The sequence below is a fragment of the Neofelis nebulosa genome, chromosome 5, assembly GCF_028018385.1.
Source record: "Neofelis nebulosa isolate mNeoNeb1 chromosome 5, mNeoNeb1.pri, whole genome shotgun sequence".
Lineage (NCBI taxonomy): Eukaryota > Metazoa > Chordata > Mammalia > Carnivora > Felidae > Neofelis > Neofelis nebulosa.
The window spans coordinates 41,035,406-41,042,464 of record NC_080786.1 but is presented as its reverse complement, the minus strand read 5'-3'; the positions used below and the strand labels follow the sequence as shown (position 1 = coordinate 41,042,464).

General features: G+C 38.8%; 1 pseudogene; it reads right to left on the bottom strand.

Moving 5' to 3' along the window:
• Positions 1–1,646: 1,646 nt before the first annotated feature.
• LOC131513351 (U2 spliceosomal RNA) lies at positions 1,647–1,808 on the bottom strand (annotated as a pseudogene).
• Between the last annotated feature and the right edge of the window lie 5,251 nt (positions 1,809–7,059).

The window sequence follows — 7,059 nt, the reverse complement described above, 5'->3', positions numbered from 1 at the left end:
GACATACATTAAATGTGTCAGTGTGGGGGGCGCCTGGGTGGCTCGTTTAGTTAAACATTGGACTCTTGGTTTCCGCTCAGGTCATGATTTCACGGTTTGTGGAGTGAAGCCTTGTGTTGGGCTCTGTGCTGCGTCAGCACGGAGCCTGCTTGGAATTCTCTCTCCCTTTCTCTCCGCCCCTCCCCTACAAATGTGTACGCGTGCTCTCTCTCTCTCAAAATAAATAAACTTAAAAAAAGACGTGTCAGTGTGGGTGCCTGTGAGGGAAGAGGAGTGATATTTGGGATGGAGGATGAAGGGAAAATGAGGAAACAGGAACAGGTGGCTGGGTACAGACCAATCATAATAAAGTGCCATAGAATAAGAAGTGAAAATCAAATCACTTTGTTACGCCTCCTGTCCAAACTGAACACACGAATAAATGAATGAATGAATGAATAACATTAAAATCAATTAATGAATGTCTGAAATCTCATCCTATTTGTTTCACCCTATAATTTGACTAATCACTGAATTTTATGAAGAGAAACCATTTTTGTTTGCTAAGTTTAAAATTGTTGCTCAAATTTATCCAGTAGGATATCAAGGAGAATTCAGATAACACTTTGGATTTGGAATGTCTTTAGAACTGTTTTGAGAGATTCCTCCCTAACATATCCATGGGAGGACACTGAGGCTAGAAACTGGGATTTGCACAAGCTAAAGCCATTGGCACAGAAAGGGACTTCCCAACATGTTGTTCACACTGCTGGGTAAATAGCTGGTCATGGGATGCCTGGGTGGCTCAGTTGGTTAAGCATCTTACTCTTGATTTCAGTTCAGGTCATGATCTCAGGGTTTGCAAGTTTGAGCCCTGCCTTGGGCTCCATGCTGACAGCTCTGTCTCAAAAATAAATAGATTAATTAAAAAAACAAAACAAAACAAAAAACTAGTCATAGCATGCACAGTTGCTCACTTTCTGGCTTGCTGTTTGGCATAGAGAGAGAAACATAGTTCCAAGAAGTGAGAAAATATGGATCAGGCATCTGTGGAATGAGACTTCTCAATATCTTAAACCACTGGCAAAAAATTGACAGTGTTTTATTAGCCTCTGTTAAGAACTAAAGACTACTTATCCATTTATTTATGTGGCAATGAAGGTGAAATTTTGGCAAGTTAATTGATGACCGTAAATAATGTAATTACAAGTGTAAAACTAAAGGGGAGAGAAGCAGTGGATCTGAGAGGTCCTGAGGAGCTGTTGAAAGCAGTTGAATTAGAAACTTGAGGGATTTGGTACTAATCCCCACTCTCTATGACTGAGTCCCTTCCTCAGTAAGGTGGATGTGATAACATCTTCAGAAGAAGACCCTGAAGGACTATAAGGTCCTAGTTGTTAGGATCAAGTTTCCACATGGACACCATGTTCTCTGAGTAGGAAATTGTTTGTGATCTTAGTTTACAGTAAGGGATAAAGGCATATCTCTGAGCACACGTGAAAAAACATGACTTGCAAATTAACATCTATCAGGTGGGCAAACCTTTCATAAAACATAATTTCAGGGCTGCCTGGGTGGCTTAGTTGCTTAAGCAGTCGACTCTTGATTTAGGCTCAGGTCATGATCTCATGGTTGTGCAACAGAGCATGGTTGAGGCTCCTTACTGGACAGGGAGCCTGCTTGGGATTCTCTCTCTCCCTCTGCCCTTCCCCCACTCATGCGCACATATGCACTCTCAAAAAAAAATTAGAAACAAAAGTTTCATAAATTATAATGGCTATATTATTTAGATACTACGCTTGATCTTAGCCAAAAGGCCGAGAAGTGATTATACTATTTAGATAATTATGGCTTTAAAGATTCTTTAATGAAGCTGGAGAAAAAAAAAACATTCATGGAAATATCAGATAGCTATTTTATTACTAGAGCCAGCAATAATGTTACTATTATAAATCTCCATTTAATTTATCTGATGTTTCTTTATGTCCCCTTATTTTAACCTTACAAGAATTTTCTGAGGGAAAGAGGTTTGATATGATTCCATTTAGAATGGAAGAGACTGAGGTTCTGTGTGATTCCTTTTAACAGGCCATACCATTTGAAGTGCTTGAAGAACACTGAGAGGAATTTTTTTTCTAGCTCTGACATGGGTCTAAACTTCTTGCATTATAGAATAATAGGTAACAGCTCAGCTCCAGCCTAGTATAAAACTCTGTCATATCCACTCTTGTTCTGAAATGTAAAAATATTGGGTCCTATGACACCTAGTACAAACCATAGATAGGGTGTGATTTAGGATACGGTGGTCAATATCCGATTTTGACTGTGAGTACTAGAATAATAAGATTTTAAGTCTTTTCTCTTACAGTATCATACAAATGTGTACCTCCAGAGAATGGGCACTGAAGTATAAAATTGCAAGGACTGTTAATGCACATATACCAATGGAGACATTATCATATCATATAAAGCTGGAATGAGAATCTCTTGTTTAAATATGTAAACAAGTCAAGCCACTCACTGTGTATGATGTAGGCAATTTGCGAAATTATGCAAAGTGTTTAAGGTTACCAAGACATGTTAATACACTGAGGCACAATTTAATGCTTGGCGTGTTCTCCAAATGTGCATAATTTACTCCTTGGTACTGTTTTTTATGATGTGTGACAAATATCCCCAATGCCAAGTGATTAATTTTCAAGTAATAGGGAGGTTTTTTCCCCATCTTGCTTTGGTAAACTTTTGGACGAGCCCAGACTGACAGGCTTTTGCCATGGCTCTGAGCAGGCCACCTTGGTCTTGGCCTTGGCCATCTGGACAGAGGCGATGGTATGAGACATCCCTCAGCTACTATGTGCATCTGAACTTTGAGAGAATGTAGTACATTTGGCTGTTTAATGTCCTGTATCGATATTATGCTCCACTGTCTGTTTGCATAGACTCAAGACTTTCTCTGTTCAAGAATGTCTGGGGCGCCTGGGTGGCTCAGTCAGTTGAGGGTCTGACTTCAACTAAGGTCACAATCTCATGGTTCATGGGTTTGAGCCCTGTGTCAAGCTCTGTGCTAACAGCTTGGAGCTTGGAACCTGCTTCCAATTCTCTGTCTTTCTCTCTGCCCCCTGCTCGCACTGTCTCTGTCTGTCTCAAAAATAAATAAATATTAAAAAAAAAAAAAAAAGGGAATTTCTGGATGGCCTCTAGAACTTGACCAGGTCCTCTGTGAATATCCCTATCTTTGTCTCCATGGGAATTTTGATTATGGTTCTCAAATTTCAAAATAAAGCTAACTAATCATTTCTGTACATGATCATCAATTCACATTCTCTTTTAAAATTTTCTTGGCCATCTTTAAAAGATGTACCTCTCAGAGGTGAAATGGAATAGCATGTGTTGACAGAAACAGAAAAAGGAAGAAAATAAATGGCGTAAGCAAAATATACTGCAGCACAGAGATAAGAAGAGATGTATACAAAACAGTCTGTCATTCATTAAAAAAAAATCCCATAGCCTTTAGGCTGAGATCTACAGGGAAAAAAATGGCAGCAGAAAAAAGGAGTCTACCTGCCAAATATATGGTACAGTGTTCATTACTAAATTGAAAGCCCTTGTAGGGTTATGATATAAATGTTACTGTGTCAGTTGAGTCAAAGTTCTGTTGAGTGTGTACTGTTGAGAGCCTGCAACCTCACCACTGTATCCACTGCAAGGTCCCCCCTACATTCTGACCCTGGGGGAGGCTCCAGACCATGTAGCAAACTCCATGTGCTACGCCAGACCTAGAACTTGTCTTAATTACTACAGTATCGACTTGGGAGTGGAGCAGAATTGCTGGAGTGCTGTTCGAAGACAACAAAATAAGTGGGCAGTAATAGTGGCAGATCAGAAGAATTGGTTCAGACCAAGTATTTGAGGCTCACCTTCAACGGCGAAGGTAAAAGAAACTTGGCGGTAAGTTTTCTGTTTGCCAGCCCTGTGACAGGATCGTGATGTGCCTAGTTCTGATGAGCAAACAATGACCTTTTAGATTTGGGGAGAGTTGGCACATATGAGATATGATTACATCCTTACCACTAAGTGAATATACACCTGACAAAGGGGAACATACTCTCTTGTCATGCACAAAATAACAATGATAATAACTAAAATTTATTGAGTGTTTTACTATGTGGCAGGCATTATTCTGAGACTCCTTTCTATGCTACTTAATTTTGACACAAACCTAACATGCCAGATGCAAATTCTCAACCCTTAATCATTCATGCTACTGATCACTGTAAACTTACTTAAGTATTTAAATACTCTGATCCATGAGATAAAAAGCAATGAACTAATTAAAAATGAAAGTAGGAAACAAGCATTTGGATTAGGCTTTCTAGGAGCATTCCAGAGTTTTGAGAATAGTTAGACATGCATTTGGATATAAATTTTCAAGAAAAATATTTTTTCATTTATGAAAATAGGAGGCCACGTGATTCTCTGTGGAAATTTTAGGTAAAGAAAAAATTCAAAGCTATGAATTTTAAATGGAATAGAGGAGTGTTCTCAACCTTAGCCACACATTGGACTCACTTGGGGAACTTTAAAAACTTACAAATGTCTGAGTTGCACTCCAGATATTCTTACTGAATTGGTGCCATATGTGGGTTTCTGGAAGCTGGCCAGGTGGCATCCACTGCAAAATCCCAAGACTTGACTTGTGGGTAGCTTCTGGTAAAGCCTAAGCACTCAGGAGGGAATCAGGGTGACCTGGGTTGGAAATCACAAATCCGCATGAATTGTTTGATTTTGGAAGATGAACTTTTACCTTCTGAGATTCAGTCTTCCCATGTATACTATGGGGATAATAATAGCACTTTGAATTTGCAGAATGTGCACGAATCTCTTGGCAATGCATACATGTCTTTTAGCGTAGTGCTTGGCATTTCATCACTCAAAAACACTGCAGGCGGATAATAGGTGAGAGTTTTCCCCCAAATTATGAGACAGTGACATGGAAAATCAGTAAGGCAGAGCTATTCCTTACTGAGTTTAATGCTTGAATTGATGATCTCTATGCATGTTAAATGATATATATTTACCTATTTATCTATAAGCTATCTTTCCATTCGTCTATCAATTATTAGCTAACTAGCAAACTAATAGCTTTTGTAGAGCAGGGATTCCTCCTCATTTGCTTGGTACTAACTTAGATTCCAAGGCACATTAGAGAGTCAGACGACATGAAAATGTAAATAAGGCAGCTTTACAGAATTATTTTCCTATCTTCCCTCCCACCCCGAGAATCTTCGCAATCCCCAATGTCTCAGTCTTCTGGGATCTCTCTCTGCCTTACCTCAGTCTTGCTTACTGAAAGGTCCATTAGGAAATCCAAGACCTCTTTTTGACTACCCTGGGGAAGGCATTTAATTTGTTAACATGTTAGTCACATTGGCCATTGTTCTAAGAGGCCCAGAACCATGAGTCATTCTATCTTTCTGTGAGGTCTTGTACTGACTCCTGACTAAGAGTCAACATCTGCTTTTCTGATTCTGCTTAATTCCCTATTTCCTGGTTCATAACCATGACCATGTGGAAGTTTCAGGTTTTTGACTGCCGTAAGCTACTGTTCCCAAGTAATGGCAGATGAGCAAGTGCTTTAGGATGTGACATCACTCAAGAATACATGCTTATGAGTTACTGCCAGTGTCTTGGCTATTAACCTTCTTCATTGGGCCAGATATATTTTAAAATGTCTCACTTTTCCATTGTATCAGAGTTAAGGGAGTCTGATTAAAGTGGGCATATGTCCTTTTTTAATTAATATGAAAACACAGCAGTAAAGACACTTGCTGATAATAAAGGAACCATTTTTTAAAAGTCTAACATATACTTACTTAAACAATTCATAATTGTTCTTTAAAGAAATAATTTTTTAATGTTGTTTTATCTGGCCACATTCCATTCATTCTACATGTGTTTAAGCATCATAACAAACTTGTGAAATTGATGCTATTACTATGTCTAGTTTACAGCTAAAAAAACAAGGACATCCAATTAGAAACTGATGGAGAAAAAAATTAAATGTAGGCAATCTGGTTCCCAAAAATGGATTCTTTAACATTATACCCTCTTATCAACAGCAAAGGTTTACCAACACAGTAATGCCCTAACAGCATGCAAAAAATTCTTTTATTTTTTCTGGCATTTAATCACGGTCAAGTGATAATACTGGGTTCATTGTTCCTTTCTTTATTTAACTCTGTTAAGCGATGGCTTGTAGGGAGGTCCCTGATCATGAAGTTATCAATAATGAAAGTTTTCTTTCTAGTGTTCAAAATACGCAACCTGAAGCAATGGTCCTCTGATACAACATTTTTCTTTTGGAGCTCCACTTTCCTTCTGAAAGTCATTTCCCTTGGGCAGATTTTTCCAATTAGATCATTGTCTCTCAGGTAAAACTCGGCTGCCAGCTTTTTCAGCAGTTACTCAAAATCTGACTTTTTTTTTTTTCTGATTGCCTTTTAAAAGCTAAAATCCTGAGTTTTTATAAATTTTTCCTGCATAAACTGTTTAAATTGGACCTAGTGATAACTTCATTTATGAGAAGTTTTTAAAGGCTCCAACTAATTTTCATACAGAAATATCCTAGATAGAGTAACTCCTCCTCAACTTGGAACCCTCTTTGTCGGTAGGTAATTATTACCTAAATATCACCAGTCCTAAACTATATATGGACACAAAGGAAATCACATTAATCTTCATAGCTCAAATGTCTAGTCTTACCAACTGCATATGCAGAAATTCCACACAGTTCCCTCTGGTGTTTCTCCTGGACCACAGGGGTGCCCTTGTGGGAATTCACACACCTGTCTTTCGCATTACCAGATGGCGTCCATCAACTCCATTCCTTCCTGTTCTGACTTCTCTGTGAAGCTCCTAGAAGTGTAGCACCAATATGGTTGGTGGCAAAGTGCATAATGGGAATATTATAAGAACACCAATGAGCACATGAAGGACACTGTCCAAGTCTGTGTCTCACGCCGCCCATCCCCGTAGGGCTGGAGATGTGCTAAGTTCTGCGCAGATGAGGAGGAATTACAC